General features: G+C 37.1%; 1 protein-coding gene across 2 annotated transcripts in view; it reads left to right on the top strand.

The window, feature by feature from the left end:
• Positions 1 to 19,208, top strand: part of LOC129764385 (sperm surface protein Sp17) — a 286,996-nt gene that overhangs the window by 45,315 nt on the left and 222,473 nt on the right. The window contains exon 1 of one of the 2 annotated variants that reach the window (XM_055763400.1): positions 14,617 to 14,948. The exons of the other annotated variant lie outside the window; for it this stretch is intronic. The gene's annotated coding sequence lies outside the window, so the exon portion shown is untranslated. Of the gene's footprint in view, positions 1 to 14,616; positions 14,949 to 19,208 lie in introns of those variants that run through there. 2 annotated transcript variants of the gene reach the window in all.

Genomic DNA, 19,208 nt, shown 5'->3' with positions numbered 1-19,208 from the left:
AAACTACCCTATAATTTTGGTTTGATTCTAAACATTATAAGACAATTGGCATGACATTTTCGGTGTCGCAATAATTTCGTGTTCGCCCTTTAAGGTAACTGATAAAATTCTTATAAAATTAATCGGACCATTGATATATTTCGTTATTTATCGTGCTCCTCTTTATCGAACTCCAATTATGGCGGTGGAAAATTATTTTAGGGAACCTGATAAGGTTGCCTAGAAAAATTATTTAAAATCAATTGTACTGCCATATATTTAGTTATTTATAGTGGCTACTCTTTGTCGCACTCCAATTACGATGGCGGAAAATTATTCTAGGGAAACCTTATAAGATTACCGCGAAAACTCCGAACCGGCCATTGCGCGTTATGAATCGAGCGGCGTTTAACTTTGACGGTTTTCAATAGATTCAGTCAATTAATTTGCTTTGCTAATGACGTAGACATTGTTGGCAGAACATTTGAGACGGTAGCTGAACATTACAACTTAAGCACGGAGCAGAGAGAGTTGAACTGTCAATGCGTCTGAAACCAAATACATGCTGGCTTCCGGGTCCGAACTCGCGGGACCCAAATAGGTAGTGGTGTAGCGATCGACGGCGATGTGCTCGAGGTGGTGGACCAATTCGTCTACCTTGGTAACGTCTGACAATAATACCAGCCGCGAGATCCGGAGACGCATTATCAATGGGAGTCGTACCTACTATGGTCTCCACAAACACTTGATGTCAAAGGGGCTGTCCACATACCACGTGGACAACCTTAGGGCGATTACACATTATCCGGTTTCCGCCGGACCGGTTAGAATCCCAAATGGCAAATTTCGACCGTACCAACCTCTTCACGGCGCCGTGATGCAGCCGTCCACTGCGACTGCAATGTCCGGTGACCGGACAAGCATTATACGCGATGATAGTAGTATTGTGTCGACGTCTGGTACAGACACCGGTTTGGGAAAGTAAATCATTCTCTATGAGAATATCAGACCTTAAGACAGTTTAATTGTTCAAACTTTAAATGAAAATTTTTACTTTATATTATGTGATCACTTAAAACTCGTAATACTGATTCTTACTTAACCATTTTTGTATAATTTTCTTGATATTGTCACTAAAACTCATCATTGTAATATGAAATTATTATGAAACACAATTCTTGTTCAGGGGGTTTTCATCACTTGCAAAAGAACGTGTAACTCTATTGCATTAAGAACATATTTTATAAGAAAATGTTAATTTTCATTCATAATTTTTATTTTTAAATATGTGTTAACTGCACCCGAAAATCAATTATCACTATCAATTCCCAAAAGCGGAGCACGAACCTCCACGCGAATTGACAGTTGTTTTCATGTCTGTTAGTATTAGTACAATTCAGGCAATTTTTTGCCCCATATATTAGTATGTGTGTGCCATTTGACGTTTGTTTGTTGATTTTGAAATCAAACAGAATTTGCAAGTGGTATGGACTAGAGATGGGCAAAACAGTTCACTTTGATGAACGGTTCAGTCACTAACCGTTCATATAAGTGAATCAGTTCTTTTGAACCGTTCTTTCGCTCTTTCGTCCAGTTATATTAAGAAAAACATAGAATGTTAGCTGAAACCCAACATCAATAGACAGCTATTAATTGATATCGTTGAATTCATATTTTTGAAATTTAGTGGGGAAAGATGAGCTGCTTCTTCTTTAAAAGTCGCAAACTGTATGTGAAAACATGGTTATCGGCCGACATTAGATGCGCACAAAATATGTGCAATTTTTCATATTTTCTGTTTGGACAACACATAGGTTCCATGTAAGAACATTTTTCATAATGTTCATTCAGAGAAAAAAATCAGCAGCGATCTTCACTCACAATCAATCGTACAAACAATTACGATAACTCGTACACGCAATAGGCCATGCAATGGATTGAAAGCAACGAAAAACCTTTTTGCTCAATTTGCCCTCACTAGAAGATTTCATGTTTACCTAATTCATGCAACGCCCCAGCTTCCCCCAGATTTTTTTTTCTGATGATCAGGAAGTATATGAATGTTTCGCGGAATTAAAAAAAAATACATGAAATTGAAAATATATAGCTTCGGTTTTAAAACTACGAAAATCTAATTCAATGTTTAACCCAAAATTGAGTATACATCAACAAAATAAACCCTGCGTTATATGCATTTTGCTCGTAAATAACAATATCGTTTTATTTTTCTTACAAGCATAATCGTTCTATTGATTCCGTCCAGCGCAAATCAGTTCAGCTGCACTCGTTCGTTCACAAACAATTTGCCCGCAAATACTTCGTTCTCAAACAGTTCACTTTCAATCAGTTCTTTCCCATACAGTTCATTCGCAAACGGTTCACTCTCAATCAGTTCACTCGCAAACCGTTCTTACGGAATCAGTTCGTTCACAAACCGTTCGCTCGCAATCAGTTCGTGGGGAGAACTACCTTTCCTTAAAAAAGAATGACCGCTCGTTCACTCTTTTCGGTGAACTCGTTCTTTCGTACCGTTCGTGAACGGTTTGCCCATCTCTAGTATGGACACTGAATTTTTTATTTCGCTTCTTTATTTAGCTGCAGTGAAAAATTTCAGTGATGAAAGTTTCTGCTCAAAGCGAAGCAATGATCACAGGCACACGAGGTCGTCATGGAGTGTTTTGCCATGGATTGTGTTCAACGGTGTGTAGTGTCTTCTGACAAATTAATCGAGCTATTAAATTAACTTCTGTTTATGTTTAGCTCACAGCAACTACGAGTTCTTAAATTATCTTCCGTTTTTGTATTGTACACAGATTCGCTACTGAACAAGTTCGATGATGTCAAACAAATCTCCAACTGGTTCTTCAAAGGGCATATTTTGAGCGACTTTATCGAGATTTTATGAGGAGGACAGTCTTTGTTTATTTGAGCACATCAAAAATAGCTCTCCTAATATTCTTATTGGGTATTTCAGACAGTTTGACCTAATTTGGGACGCGATCGACGACGAGGTGGTCGAGGCTCGGCTTGAGGAACTCTAGCCCAAAATGTCCGATCTGTGATCGGTGATCGAGATGCCCGACACCGAAGCATCGGTTCTGTCATAACAAAATCACCCAAATCTCAAATTAAAATATCTGAGTCAGGCATTCTTTGCCCAAGATCCACGTATAAATAGCTGTGCGTTGATTTGCTATGCGCTCGAGAAGCTACCGCTGCCCCAGGAGTAGGTGCTCGACGAATTGCGGCATATGCTGAGCCCGTTTCTGGACGAGGATCTGCGGATGCAGCAATGGGATAGCATTTGAATGAATCATTATGTTATTTTTAGGAAGGAATTATGATGTTATTTTAATCGTACAGATTTCTACTGTAATGGTGAAATAAAAAACACTCTAGAATGAATGGAAGGGCATATATTATCTCGTAGACAAATTCCAAGACAATCACAGGAAATGAACACATTACACATATAAATAAATAGTGCCGCTAGCTTCTTACGGAATGTTATTATTTTTTCGGTCTTTAAATTGTACACTTGTTTCTGAGACTGTTGAACCAATATGTGGCAACAGAACGTGTGAAAAAATCATGCTATTTGTGTATGTTTAGAAACAAAATAACTGAGCGTATGAATGACTACACCGCAACTGGACTAAATTTAGTTATTCTAAAGTGGGGCGGAAGTATTTACGATAGGTGCTACAAGAACACCGTTATGATCCAGGATGCGCTAATGCCGTGAGGGCTGCTCTTACTTTGACCATGCTCCTGATGTGCCACACAATATGAAAACGCTCGTGGTTGCCGCAGCAGCTGTGGTTTTAAAACTTTCGGTCTGCAAACAGCTGCATGTAGCCGGAATATTTGCAGCAATGTGTACCTGTCAATCCACTATATAAATAAATGCATGCATGTCTATGTGAGAGATGTACAGTTTTGTGTAGTGTATTTGTATGTAAGAGATGTACGGTTTTGTGTAGCGCGAGGTCTCTTTCACATTGTTATCCGGTTTTCCGTCCAAACCCAGCGGCGTTTTTTGAAACCGGTCCGGCAGAAACCGGATAATGTGTAATCGGCCTTAGGAGGGGTACGGGTTACGAAAATGTCCACGCTTGTCCACGAGGAGGGGGAGAGGGTCTAGATAATGTCCACGAGGACACTAAGACTGGGACTAAGACTCTACCTGCCGTACTCACTAGATATTGCATCTTCAAATTATCAACTGTGGAGATTCCTGTAAGAGCTTCAATTCACTCTATAAGCGTAAAAAGCATAAAAAGCGCCTTGCCCAGTTTTTTGACGAGAGAACAAAGAAGTTCTGAGAGGATGGAATTCTCAAGTTACCTGGAGGATGCTGAAATATTGTAGAATAAAAATGTACATCTATAATCGAATAAATGTATGTCTATAACAGTTATGCTTTGATTTCTTCCTTAGAATCGGCACGAATTTGTCCGGACAATATTTACCATGATTTAAGAATTATGGGTTATGGGTCAACAAAATCATCAATCACGATGATGCTGCAAATGTTTTGTTCTGACTAGGTTCACTGTAGCCGTCAGGCACTACCGAACCTGTCATTGCTCAATAGTCCAGGAGGTGCATTTAATGGAATTAGCATTTAGAGCTCGACTGTTATTCTCAAGACAAAAACTGTCTTCGACAAAGTTGTTATATATAGTAGAACGCTCTTTTTCACGTTATTAAAAATAGGGTGACCAAAATTGTCGTTGAAATAAAAATATAACTTTCTTATATTTATAGATAGAGGTAAACATAGTTCGACAATGTTGTAGTCCCAGTTATTTGAGACATCTTTGTAGAACAAAGTTTTTTTCTATCTCTTGAAACAACCGATATAGCGCCTTTTTTCTATGTTTCGTTAGGGTCACCATGAAAAAAAAAGTTTTTTTGCTCTAACTTTTATATTTCAAATTCTACATACAAACTGTCTTCGGAGGACTTTTAGAGCCTACTAATACAAACATTTTACGATGCAAAACTTTCAAATATATCAACTTCACTCAAAGTTATTGATATTTTTCTCCAAAAAATACGTTCTTTTCAATTGCTTGCCATTCTTTCTGGGGCAAACATAAAAAATGTTTGTTTGAAATCCGCTTTTTCATGGTCACCCTAATGCAACTTAGGAAAAAAGCGCTAAATCGATTATACAGGGTTTTCCATTTCGGGCTTCCGAAAGTATACAGCCCTGCGCTGACAACCGTTTGACATAGCTGTCAACCAAAGCGTCATATCGTTAGTTGAATGTCTGCCATTTTACAATATGTAAATTCGAACAAACTGGATCCGTAGCGGATATTGCGAAACCTGTGCATCATCGTAATGTGCGTTCGGCCGAAAATATTGCTGCTGTTGCTACCAGTGTGGAGGATGACCCGAATGTTTCGATTCCACGGCGTGCTCAGCAATTGGGCTTGTCAAACACATCATTGTGGCGAATTTTGCTTTTGGACCTGCACCTACATCCATATAAAGTCCAACTGGTACAAAAATTAGAGCGTGGTGACCATGGAATGCGTCGGGCATACGTCGATTGGGTGAACGAACAACAGCAGCAAAATACTGAATTTTCGCATCAAATTTTCTTCAGCGATGAGGCACATTTCGAGCTCGGTGGCTATGTGAACACCCAAAATTTCCGTATATGGGGCTCAGAAAATCCACACGTGATTGTTGAGAGGCCATTGCATCCGCCAAAAGTCACTGTTTGGTGCGCATTATGGTCTGGTGGAGTCATCGGGCAGTATTTCTTTGAAAATGAGGACGGCGAGACGGTAACTGTGAATGGTGAGCGCTATGGCCGCATGTTAACCGATTTTTTTTGCCATAAATTGAAGATATGGATACGGATGACATGTGGTGTCAGCAGTACGGCGCCACGTGCCACACAACACGACCGAACATGGCCATATTGCGAACGAAATTTGAGGGACGCATAATTTCGCGTTTTGGTGATGCCAATTGGCCGTCCAGATCATGCGATTTGAACCCGCTAGACTTTTTTGTGGGGTTATGCGGAAGACCGTGTCTATGCCAACTCTTCGCAAACTCTTGAACATTTGAAAGACAACATTCGTGAAGTTATGACCGAGATACCGCCCTATATGTGCCGAAAAGTCATCGAAAATTACCTGTTTCTGATCAAGGTGTGCGAGGAAGCCCTAGGTGGACATTTGAATGATTTTAATTTGAAATAAAAGTTTCATCGAAATTCGAATTCTATGTTTGTTTTATTTCAATTTACTTTCGGAATTTAAAGTTGGAAAACCCTGTATTAAAAGATAGAAAAAAATTTGTTCTATAAAGTTGTTTAAAATGATTGGGGCTACAACTGTCGAACTATGTTTATCTCTATCTATAAAGATAAGATAGTTATATTTTTTTTTCATCGACACTTTTGGACAACCTATTTTTGATAACATAAAAATGAGCACTCTATCATATGTAACAACTTTGTCGGAGACAGTTTTTGTCTAAAGAATAACTATCTCCCACAAAGTTGTTTTTTAACTAAGTTTCATTAGGGTACCCATGAAAAAAACGTTTTTTATTCTAACTTTTATATTTAAAATTCTACATCAAAACTGTCTTCGTACGACTTTTAGAGCTAATCAATACCATATGCCATACAAATGAAACACAAATTTCTGCATTACTCGAGAATGAATCAAGCAAATGGAACCAAATTTGGCATGTGGAGGTTTTAGGGTGTAATAAATGTGTTGAAGGTGGTTAGACACTCCACCCCATCTCTAAGATGGAGCTGCCATACAACTGAAAGACAAATTTCTGCACAACTCGAGAACTAATGAAGCAAATGGAGCCATATTTGGCATGTGGAGAATTTAGGGGGCACGAAACGTTTCTATGGAGAATCGACACTTCTCCTGCCTCTCTAAGGGGGGATGCCATATAAATTAAACGCGAATTTCTGCATAACTCGGGAACTAATCAAGCAAATGGAACCAAATTTGGCATGTGAATAAATGTTTCTATGGTGGTTTGACACCAGTAGTGAGGAATTAAGGAGATTCCTTCCGTGAAGCACGTGATCGACTGTTGCTTATCGGTCCTCCTCCAACAGCTGCCGCAGGTGAGTGTGAACACGATTCGGCCGACAGTGGTGTGGCTGACACAATGTAGTTATGATGAAATCAAATTATCTAAAATCTATCAGTGTCCATTCACCATATGAAACGTCCCATACCAGAAAAACAAAAAGAAGGAAACACGAAGTTGTGGACCAAAATACAAAGAATAAATATGAAAAAAATAACATTTAGTTCAGCGAATATATGCTTAAAGTGTAGGAGAAGATAATGAAAAATATCTACCAGTATGTGTTAAAAATATAAAAATGTAATGTAAGGTAAGTTTCTAAATTCAGCAAGTTGAAAGGTGATTCGTTTGAAGCTAAGAAGCGATCGTTCAGTGCCATATGACGAAACGTCTGTCGTACGAAGAGCTTACTGTGAGTGAATTTGATATTATTTTGTTGTTTTTCATATGAAACCGTTTCAAAACACATAAAATTATTCGTCTCCATGAAACTTCTCCATAACTGAATCAAAATAAATAAATCTTTATAAAAAAAATTATTAAAATAAATAAAGTGCTGGGCTGCTATACAAATGAAATTCAAATTTCTGAATTACTCGAGAATTATTCAAGCAAATGAAACCAAATTAGGCATATTGAGGTATTAGGGTGCAATAAATGTTTCTATGTTGGTTAGACTCTCCACCCCACTCTCTAAGGGGGGTCTGCCATACAAATGAAACACAAATTTCTGCATTCCTCGAGAATCATTCAAGCAAATGAAACCAAATTGGGCATATTGAGGTATTAGAGTGCAATAAATGTTTTTATGGTGGTTAGATACTCCTCCCCCCTCTCTTAGAGGCGGGGAGGGGGTCTGCCATACAAATGAAACACAATTTTTTGCATTACTCGAGAATTAATCAAGCAAATGAAACCAAATTTGGCATGTGGAGGTTTTAGGGTGCAATGATTGTTTTTACGGTGGTGTGACACTCCACCCTCTTCTCTAAGGGGGACCTGCCATACAAATGAAAGACAAATTTCTGCATAATTTGAAAACTAATCAAGCAAATGAAGCCAAATTTGTCATGCGAATGGTTGGGACACGAAACGTTTCCATGGTGAATTGACACTCTTCCCCTCTCTCTGATGGGGGGGGGACTGCCATACAAATTTCTGCATAATTCAAGAACTAATCCAGCAACTGATCCAAATTTGGCATGTGGAGGTTTTAGGGGGCAAGAAACATTTCTAAGGTGGTTCAACACTCCTCCCACCTTTCTGCCATAGAAACGAAACACAAATTTCTGCATAACTCGAAAACTAATCAAGAAAATGAAACCAAATTTTGCATGTGAAGGTTTTAGGGTGCAATAAGTGTTTCTATGATGTTTAGACTCTCCATCCCCCACTCTAAGGGGGGGGGGGTGTTGCTGCCATACAAATGAAACACAAATTTCTGAATTACTCGAGAATTAATCTAGCAAACGAAACCAAATTTGGCATGTGGAGGTTCTAGGGTGCAATAAATGTTTCTATGGTGGTTAGACACTCCTTTCTTCCCGCTCTCTAAGAGTGGGCTGTTATACAAATGAAATACAAATTCCTGCATAACTCAAAAACTATTCAAGCAAATGGAGCCAAATTTGGCATGTGAAGGTTTTACGGGGCACGAAACGTTTCTATGGTGAATACACTCCTCCCCCTCTCTAAGGGTGGCTGTCATATAAACGAAACACAAACTTCTACATAACTCCAAAACTAATCAAGCACAATTTTGGATGTGAGGGTGTTTGGGTATGAGAAATGTTTCTATGATGGTATGACACCCCTCCAAACATGACAATTGAAAATATTCGGAATACTCTGAAGTAAAAAGGGAAAATTCGAAAAATAAAATTGTTCTACAATTACATAGTGACAAGTGCTGATAGTCCATTTGATGTTTACGCTAGCGAAATTGATCTTTGCTCGAAACTGGAAATGGATTTTAATGTGATGAAACGCACTCCTATATCTTCTTCTACCTATACCAAAAAAAGGATCGCCGGATCCGAGGAAGGAATCGTTCGATTTCTATCATATTTTCTGTATAAAACATTTATTCCATGTAACGGAGAAACATGTTATTTGCAAGTGGTTGAAAAATCTTGAACTAGAATTGTGTCTGAAAATAATCTGATATTATAATGATGAGTTTTGTTAGAAATACTAGGAATTTTATAGTGGTAAATTCAACGGGGTCGATTAAAAGATCAATCAATGAACAGTACTGCGATTGGACCCATGAACTTGCTCATAGTAAGAAAACGTGATTGTTCAGAACAGTTGTTTTTTTCAAACGTAATTCTTTTCATTATTCAGTAATCTGTTAGTTTAATTCTTTTGAAACACTAAATGATAGCCCTGAAAACAGCCCTTTGTTATATGTACTCATAACCGTCAAACGGTTTGTACTCGTAATCGGGAGCAGTAGCTTTTTCGGTGGAATAATGTTTATTTGTAGACTATCACAATCAAGTCGCATTGGTTCTACTGCTCAATCTATCATAGAAGGAATTGAGTCATTGAGAATTATGAATATGAGTTTTGAAGATTAATATTTCATTTCGTTTCATTTTTGTGATGCGATGTAATACCGATCTCAATAGGTCCTCGCATGATAATCGCTGCCATCCTCTCAGTATTGATATAATTTTTCGCTGTATAATTGCCCATGTTGCCGCAGCACGGAAGACACTCGCTCATGATGTTCGTCACCTTGTCATATACAGAAGTCATTCCCTAACTGGACTTATCTTTAACAGGACGTTCGTTAACTGGGATTCACAGCAGTTATGTATCAATAATAGATGTTATCTTCAATTCGAAGTATTGCTTGTGTTGTTTTGCAGTCCAGTTAGCGAGAACAATTCGATAAGTGTATTGATTTTTCGGCCAAATTAACAAACCTCTTTTATTTGTTAAATTGTACACTTGTTTTATTATTTCCAAAGTTGATGACTTAGGCAAAAAAAATTGCTGGATATATTTGCTGTCTAATGGTATATATTAGGCTGTCAAAAAAGTCCTGCGGTATTTCCGCGAGGTGTCGTTGTAAGCGCGTAGTTCTAGTTGTATTCATTGTATCGAGTCATACTCTAGCTTGTTGGAAAGGTATTTTTGCGCGCTATAATATAGTCCTTGACAGTGTTTTGTTTGGTTAAGTCGTTCGTGAGTTATAGTGTCGCAAATATGGAGCAAAATAAAGAGAAAATCCGACATATTTTACAGTACTACTATGACAAAGGCAAAAATGCATCTCAAGCTGCCAATAAAACAGTTTCCATTTCCACCGCACAACGATGGTTTCAACGTTTTCGTTCTGGTGTAGAGGTCGTCGAAGATGCGCCACGCTCCGGAAGGCCTGTCGTCGAAAATTGCGACAAAATCGCTGAATTAGCCGAGAAAGACCGGCATAGTAGCAGTCGTAGCATCAGCCAAGAGCTGGGGATAAGTCATCAAACCGTTATTAACCATTTGAAAAAGCTTGGATTCACAAAGAAGCTCGATGTATGGGTGCCACATACGTTGACGCAAAAAAACATCTTTGACCGTATCGACGCATGTGAATCGCTGCTGAATCGCAACAAAATCGACCCGTTTCTGAAGCGGATGGTGATTGGCGATGAAAAGTGGGTCACTTACGACAACGTGAAGCGCAAACGGTCGTGGTCGAAGCCCGCTGAAGCGGCTCAGACGGTGGCCAAGCCCTCATTAACGGCCAGGAAGGTTCTGCTGTATGTTTGGTGGGATTGTCAAGGAATAATCTATTATGAGCTGCTTCCCTATGGCCAAACGCTCAATTTGGACCTGTACTGCCAACAACTGGACCGCTTGAAGGTAGCACATGAAGAAGAGGCCATCTTTGATAAACAGAGGCCGCATTGTCTTCCATCAGGACAACGCCAGGCCACACACTTCTTTGGTGACGCGCCAGAAGCTCCGGGAGCTAGGATGGGAGGTTCTTTTGCATCCGCCGTATAGTCCGGACCTTGCACCAAGTGACTACCACCTGTTTTTGTCCATGGCGAACGAGCTAGGTAGTCAGAAGTTAGCCACAAAAGAGGCCTGTGAAAATTGGCTATCCGAGTTTTTTGCCAATAAGGAAGCGAGCTTCTATAACAGGGGTATTATGAAGTTGGCATCTCGTTGGGAACAAGTCATCGAACAAAACGGCGCATATTTGACTTAAAACAAATGATTGTAACTAATTTTATGACAAATGAAAATTCAAAAAAAATACCGTAGAACTTTTTTGACAGCCTAATATTATAACATACATCGCAAGAACGATTCTGTGTAATATGCATTTGAAAACTCTTAATAAACGTTACATTTTTCGTAGAGTGACCCCCCTATAAAGAAATTAAAGACGTAGTTCTACCTCAAAACTAAACAAAAAACTTTCATTTAAATGTTAGAATTTCAAAACTGCATTCGGGTGTTCTTCTCTGATAAAAATGGATCCCTACCTAGATGGGGACTACGGACGTTGATGATGTCAGCAATTAAAGTTATAGTTAAAGAAGTGGCTAAGCATACTAAATCTGCACATTATTTCTTTAACCTTTTTAAATTATACTGAGTTTTTGTAAACAAAACACAATACGCTTGTGCACATTTGTGAACTCTACAACAGTTCTTGTTGCAAACGTTTTATCTTTCCTACACGCAAAACGTTTATCTTCGAATAAAATACTAGTAGCAGCTAAATACTACTGAAATTATTGAGAGAGTACAGAATTCATTCAAACTCTTGTGATCATACTTTCACTCTAACATTTCAGATAAATCCCCTTCCGCTTTCTGCCGTACTGTTTTCTACCGCTCCTCTAACCTAACTTAATAACCAAACGGGCGCACCTTTTTCCATAGATCTGCTTTAAGCTCACCGAGTAGTTCGATAAGTTTGGCAATGACAGCTAATTTTGCAGCACACCTTTACTTGAGAATCATATCCTCTAAGCCGGAGCTTGCCTGAAACCGATGTCGTAAACGGCTAAGAGATTATCTTGAATAAACATATACAGTTAAAATCATGCATTGGTTGCACGAAAAGAACTGATAAGACGTTGTTGAACGGAGACCGCGCTATAAGAGTACCGCGTTATAGGAGGGCTGTCGCAATTTCATCTCCGCGTTATATGGAAACCGCGTTATAGGAGGGTTGACTGTACCAACATTTTGCGATGCAAAAATCTCCAATATCTTAATCCTGCTCAAAGTTATTGATGGGTTTTCACCCAAAAACTCATGATTTCAATTTTATTTTCTCAAACTCGAAAAATAACATATCTTTGAAAATCAAATATTATATAGAGTGAAATTTGGTCCTTCAAATTCCATCAACAAACATTTTTTATGTTTGCCCCAGAAAGAATGGCAAGCAATTAAAGAGAGCGTATTTTTTGGAGAAAAATACCAATAACTTTGAGTGAAATTGAGATATTGACAAGTTGCATCGCAAAATGTTTGTATTAGTAAACTCTTTTAGTCCTCCGAAGACAGTACAAAAAAGGCACTATATCGGTTATTTCAAGAGATAGAAAAAACTTCGTTCTACAAAGATGTCTCAAATAACTGGGACTACAACATTGTCGAACTATGTTTACCTCTATCTATAAATATAAGAAAGTTATATTTTTATTTCAACGACAATTTTGGTCACCCTATTTTTGATAACACGAAAATGAGCGCTCTATTATATGTAACAACTTTGTCGAAGACAGTTTTTGTCTAAAGAATAACTGTCGAGCTCTAAATGCTAATTTCCACTCAAATTCATCTCCTGGACCATTGTGCATTGGTACGAATGTACAATATTCACATCTAGTCGCGACATCCCCGATTTGAGTTAAATTGCTTTATATTAGATTAGCAGGCTCGAAGCTAATTTTAAATTTAAAAAAACTTGATGTTAATTGATCCGGAAAAGTGAATTTTAATTGAATATTTTAATTTTCAAAGTGCGTTCAATCCACCAATCTATAGTCACTATTCCTTCCCATAAATGGAGCACAAAGCTAAATGCAGTCAACGCGAATAGTGAACTACTGTTATTCGTACGGAACGAGCAACGAACGGGAGCTGATAAATCTATCAAATATCAACTAAGCGGGAGTTGGCCCGGCTCATGAGTTGTTGAGTCTGATAGGTAGGAACAGGTGGAGTCGCCTCCCTGATGTCGGTGATTGGCACTAAAGTGGCGGAAAATAGGCCGACGAAAAATAAGCGAAGATAAAAAAAAAATAAACTAAGCGGGAGGATCAACGAGTACATGATCTTCACGAACTCCGAGCGCAAATTATACAACTATTGCTGCAGACGTTGGAAAACTTGAATCTGAAGAACTCTCGTCAGTCTGTATTCTAAGGGCTACGGAGCCTACCGCGATAAGAAATGTGTGCGATCGTTTTGATCCCTCTACCCGCTACCGATAGGTTGTTATTTTAGAATCGTACACTTGGTTCGCGTTTATCGTGTAATGCTCTCCTCCTGTCCTTCTTTCGATCGTGTACGATATTAAAAAAATAAATTGCCAAATTCTTTCGATTTCTTACAGACCGCCCTCGTACAGCCTAGAGATACTTAAATGATATCGAAATAATGGAGCGCAATTCATTGAACGAGACCTTAATCTGCCCAATTGACCTCTGTCCCATCTAATAGTGAAACATTGGGCAATTGCTAAACAGTAACGTAACCCAGATTGGACGCGAAAAATCAGTTTTAATTCGCGATTTCTTCGGAATCATTTTAAAGATTACTTTCAGAATGAGCAGTAAATTTCGTCTTTTTTAACTATTTATCCTTTTCTATTGCATTAACCAAATTCTGAGATCGAGCTTATTTTTTTCATTCAATTCCTGATTATTTTATAAGTTTAGTTGGAGTTTAGTTTAGTTTATCACTACCATTTATCTGTTTCTAGAAGAGGATTTAAAAATAAACTCGTTTTGTGGAGTTCAGACACCTTTCTCGACCGCAGTTTGTATAAAAATTACATAAAAATTCAAAATCATCATGAAATTTTCAATTTCATAGCTTTCAAATTGTTTTTCGCGAATTGTAAAAATCGATTTTGCATCTCTCAACAATTCAAATACTATGCAAAACTATTTAGTTCACAATAATAGGTTGCGTGATACATTGTACACACAAAACAATAAAAACAATACGCATTTTTCAATCGAACAATTTTTCAATTCAAATTTAAATTGAAACATTCAAAACAATTCATTTGTTTTTATCTAACACAGAAAGTGTAATTCTGCAATTTTATTACAAAACTGAACACCCCATTCAGGATAACTCCAACACATGTACACTCCCCATCTATATTTCTCTCTGCACGGCTCCGTGAGAAATCGTGAGAGTGGGGACACGATAAGAGCGTCGGGGAGCCTTGTGCAAGGCCGAATTCCTGTTGCACTGTGTTGGTACACGGCCCGAGTGGGATACGATGATACGTATCATCCAACTGACACAGAAGCAGCACCAGCTGATAGGCCGAGCCAGGATTCACTTTCGTGCCACTTTGATGTGATACTTTTGCTCGTGCACACGTGCGTTTCGAGGAGTTTAGCTGATACATATTCTAGTGCAGTGAATCAGTGTGTCTACTAATTTAGGACTTGTGCGGCCACCAGGAGAACGAAATATCGCGGAACAACGGTTCAAATCAGGTGTGAAATAAAAGTAGTTTGAAGTGTGCAGAATCAAGCTTTCCGATCAGTTCACCGCGATACAACGGGATTATACCAACAACTCCAATCAGGCAATTGGTATTCGCGGAAAATCAACGACTTTCGGGGGAAGGTAGCGACGGTGGTAACGTTTGCGAATCACAGTCTAAGGTAATTATGAGATAAGGTGTTAATTTTGTTTGCGTGTTCCGCTGGTTGATATCGTGAGCTGGCACGAACAAGAATAACAGCCTCTAATTGCTAATTATGTCGTTTAATACTCATAAACCCAACATTATCGTAAAATGGAAGGCGTGTAAGTTTAATGTTTTACAAGAAACGGAATTGAACCGATAACCTACACGATGCTATTTGTGACTGCTACTCATAAATTCTCGATTTAAATTTCGTTTCCGCCTCCGTCTCGTTATTAATTGATGGTTCTTCGAAAGGAACATGACGTAAATCATGTTCGGTTCACGCGAGTTGATGGTTCCTGCCAGCACGAAAAAATGACGGTTATGCAATAATTCAACTATTGAATAATTCGGTTATATTAAGGGTACATTTTCTTTGCAATGGAACCTTCACGTATACGCCATTCGTCATAATGTATATCGAAATATCGATCAATCAATTTGCAGCAGAGGAAAAAAATATTTGTCGCTGTAAGCTGCATTTTTGTCACTGGAGAGAGATAGAAGAAGTCTCACCAGTTGTAAAAAAGCGATGTCGATACTGAAGATATACAAAATGGGGCACATTTCTCCGAGCGGTCAAACACCTTATCGAATGATGATTGGTTGTATTCTTGCCTTCGACCTCAGAGTAAAATGCGCTGGTTTGGATCTATTCATTGAAATGTCACGAATGAATACTAGAAGATAAAATGTTTTCAGAACCGTATATGCATCAGAATGTTCGTTCGGTCAACGAAACATATGACGTGTTTTTTTGTTAAACAAACTTGTACAAAGTTATTTCAATGTAACCTAGGAGAGCTCTTGTATAAAACATGCAGCATTTGAGTTAATAAAATTGGACTCATTGTCGAAGAAATATACATCAATAATACATAAACATATTGAAAAAGAACATTTTTCACTCAAAACCTTCATTTTTTTAAAATCAAAGCGTATAGGAGTCCACATTCGTTGTATGCAAATGAAGAAAAACTAAGTTTGAATTGACCGTTCACTTGATATGTTTGAGATAGAATATATTCGAAACGTTTTATTCTACAGAAAAAAAAACATTTATTTTCTTCAACATGTATTATTCATACATTATTTTACGCGCAAAAATATATGAAACAATATCAAATAACCATTAAGCAATAGTATGCGTAAATGTAAATTATAATTTCTAAACATAGCTACCGAGAATCAGCATTCTTATTGCACAGCCTCAGTAAGAGGACATAAAGTTTGCAGTTATCAGTAAAGTTGCCATAAATTTTGTCAAAAGCGGTTCTCAAGCTGCATATTAAGCTACCATGCAATTTCTAATATTTATTGGCTCAACCATATCGAATGTATCACATGACCATGGCAACACAACATGCACTTCAAGCCATTTTTCATTTTTCAAAATTTTCATAAGTACAACAGGAAAATGTTCTGATATAATGGACCGATCCTTCAAAATTCTAAAGACATATTATACACTTAAATAGCCACCGTGCAACTGTATTAAGGGGGTATTCTGAACGTTTTTTCGAGCTCTTTAAAAATAAAACAAAGAATGTTTTTACTTTTCATTATATCATTATTTGTTCATCTATCTTTAAGAAATAAAACAAAAATTCAACGGAGAAAAAATATTCATAACTAGAATAGATACAGGCTGATGAAGTAAGGAAGTTCAAAAAAAAGTTGTGCCATGGCATACACGATTCCAGCCCTTCTGGTTATCTGAAACAAATACAGGGTAACTTCGATATAACGTACGTAACGTTCAAAATTGTACGTTGTATCGAATTGTACGTTATATCGAAGCATAATAAAGAACTCAGAAACGTAGCTTATATAACGTTATTGTGTTGCTATTTGAGTAAGGTTAATGAGAAAATTCAACTGGAAAACGAAGCTAATCTTTCTCATGATGTTTCCCTTCGTACTGTAAATTAAAATTTGATTCATTTAGAATCTGAAATAAAAAAACAGTTGTACTTCGGGATTGATTAAGAGTACAAATCAAGCTTTAGTATCAAAATACAGATAATTTATTGTTCTTTCAGAAAAACTATAATAAAAAAATTGTAAGGGGTTGTATCTAGGACACGACCGCATATTTTCGACGTAGAACTACGAAATTATATTATGGAATCCACTTGTTGTCCATATTATTTTAGAATGAATCGAAATTTTTGTAATAGATTATGTTCTTCGTTACAAATAAATTTGATCAACGTCCTTTTACGTTTGATATGATGCCTAGGACTACCAAAATCTTTGAACGGAAAAATTGTCAAACGATCATTATAATTTACCTCTGAAATTATTACACATCTCATGTTTACGTAGTTCTCGAACCAAGAAAGTTCATTCACCTCTAGCATCTGAAATGACGATTTCCCAGGCTTCTCAGTACAAAACGGGTACAAAAGTACTCAACACCAAAAATTACTTCCGACTTGCATGTATTTGAAAAGCGGATACCCCCAGGCACATTAATTATGAAGTCCGTGTTAGGGAAACAGCTGAATGGAAAAAAAATACCCCCGACTTGCATGTTTTGATGAAGCGGATTCCCCCAGGCACATCGATTTTGAAGTCTGTGTTGGAGAAACCGTAAATCGGGCCATTCAAAACTTGACAGTCAGGGCGTTTAGATAACGCTTGACATTTTACAGTTATTCAATTGTTCATCTCATGAAATGTGAATGTTCATCACAATATGTTCATCTCATGAAAAATAACATTATATTAATTGTGACAGATGCGCAGAATGCAAACTTGATGCAAACATCTTTCCGATCTGTTGAGAAATGTTCGAGTTATAAGCATTCGAAAAACGGGTAGGGTTAGCAGGTAGTTAATCGGCAGAACAAATGTATGAGAAAAAAGGAATTTCTTCCAGTTTTCATGAATTTAAACCGTTTAGAAATTAGCGAATTGTAATGTATAGCATATCAAACAAATCTCTGAGAATTTCCGATTCGATTGGTCTGCAAATCATGAGAATTCATTCACAGTGAAAATAATTATTAAAGTTAACTTTATTTCATAAAAACGTGACCTGTTTTCTGATTTGGACGTAGTTCTGAAAGACGTAGTTCTACGTCAAAAAATATTCCTTTGGACTTCGAAAATGTGTACGTTTTATCGAGTGACGTTATATCGAGGGTACGCTATAACGAGGGTACGTTATATCGAAGTTTCCCTGTAAATCGAACAGATTCTGAATCAGTAAAGATGCCGCTATCGCATGAACCTCGGACAAGTCAAAAACATCTTTTTTGACAAAATGGCGGCCGTTTGAAAAACAAAATGCGGTTTAATACGCTTTTTTTATGTTTCTCGATTTTTTAAAAATAGTACAATTTAAAAAATATCATTTTTTAGAGGTTCATGCGATAGAGAGATGCTTACGGATTGTATTCATATTAATTCGACATGAATCGGTTCAATAGAACTTGAGATATCGTGTACGCCAGTTTTGAAAAACTAGTTTCGATTCTTTTTTAAATTTTTTTCATTTTTTAGACTAAGAGAGTATAAGTCTTTTTGCATCTACACTTTTAAAATACGTTTATAGAACAGAAAGACAGATGAGGTTGTAGAACGGAACATGAGTCCGTTTTTTGGACGATACTAACGTATAAGACGAATTTCATGCCAAGTCGACTGGCCGTTGGCAGCGCCATCTGAGATATCAATGAAACGTTGTGGTTGTAAACCCATGGGTCTTTTGGGCAATACAAAAATTTATAACTCGAATAATATAATACCTTTTTCGAAGAAATACATGAAAAAGTTGTTGTTCGAAGAAATTTTTACATGTAAAAGTGCCCATCTTCCGATGTATGAGTGACTTGTTGAAAATTATATCGGCTATTCAAGAGTTTTCGAGAAAAATAAATTTTAATTTTCAATTTTTTTTTCAATGAACTTTTTATCAAAAATTTGTTTGATATTTTCAATGAGACCATGAATAATTTCCTACATTTTTTTCATTTACTAAAATGTTGTAGGTCTGACATATTTTGTGCCAGAAATTTTTTGAAATTTTGAGTTTTTTTAAAACTTTTTTTTTTCGAAAAATCTCAATTTAAAAACTATAAAATCTACAAAATGTTGATTTAAGAATCAAATATAGGAATATATTTAGGTTTTCATAAAAAAAAATATCAAACACTTTTTCGAAAAAAAAATCATTGAAAACATTTTTTTATATTAAAATTTATTTTTTTCTAAAACGTGTGTTTTT

This window comes from Toxorhynchites rutilus, chromosome 2 (assembly GCF_029784135.1).
Source record: "Toxorhynchites rutilus septentrionalis strain SRP chromosome 2, ASM2978413v1, whole genome shotgun sequence".
Lineage (NCBI taxonomy): Eukaryota > Metazoa > Arthropoda > Insecta > Diptera > Culicidae > Toxorhynchites > Toxorhynchites rutilus.
The sequence above is the reverse complement of the archived record's forward strand: the minus strand, read 5'-3'. Positions and strand labels throughout refer to the sequence as shown.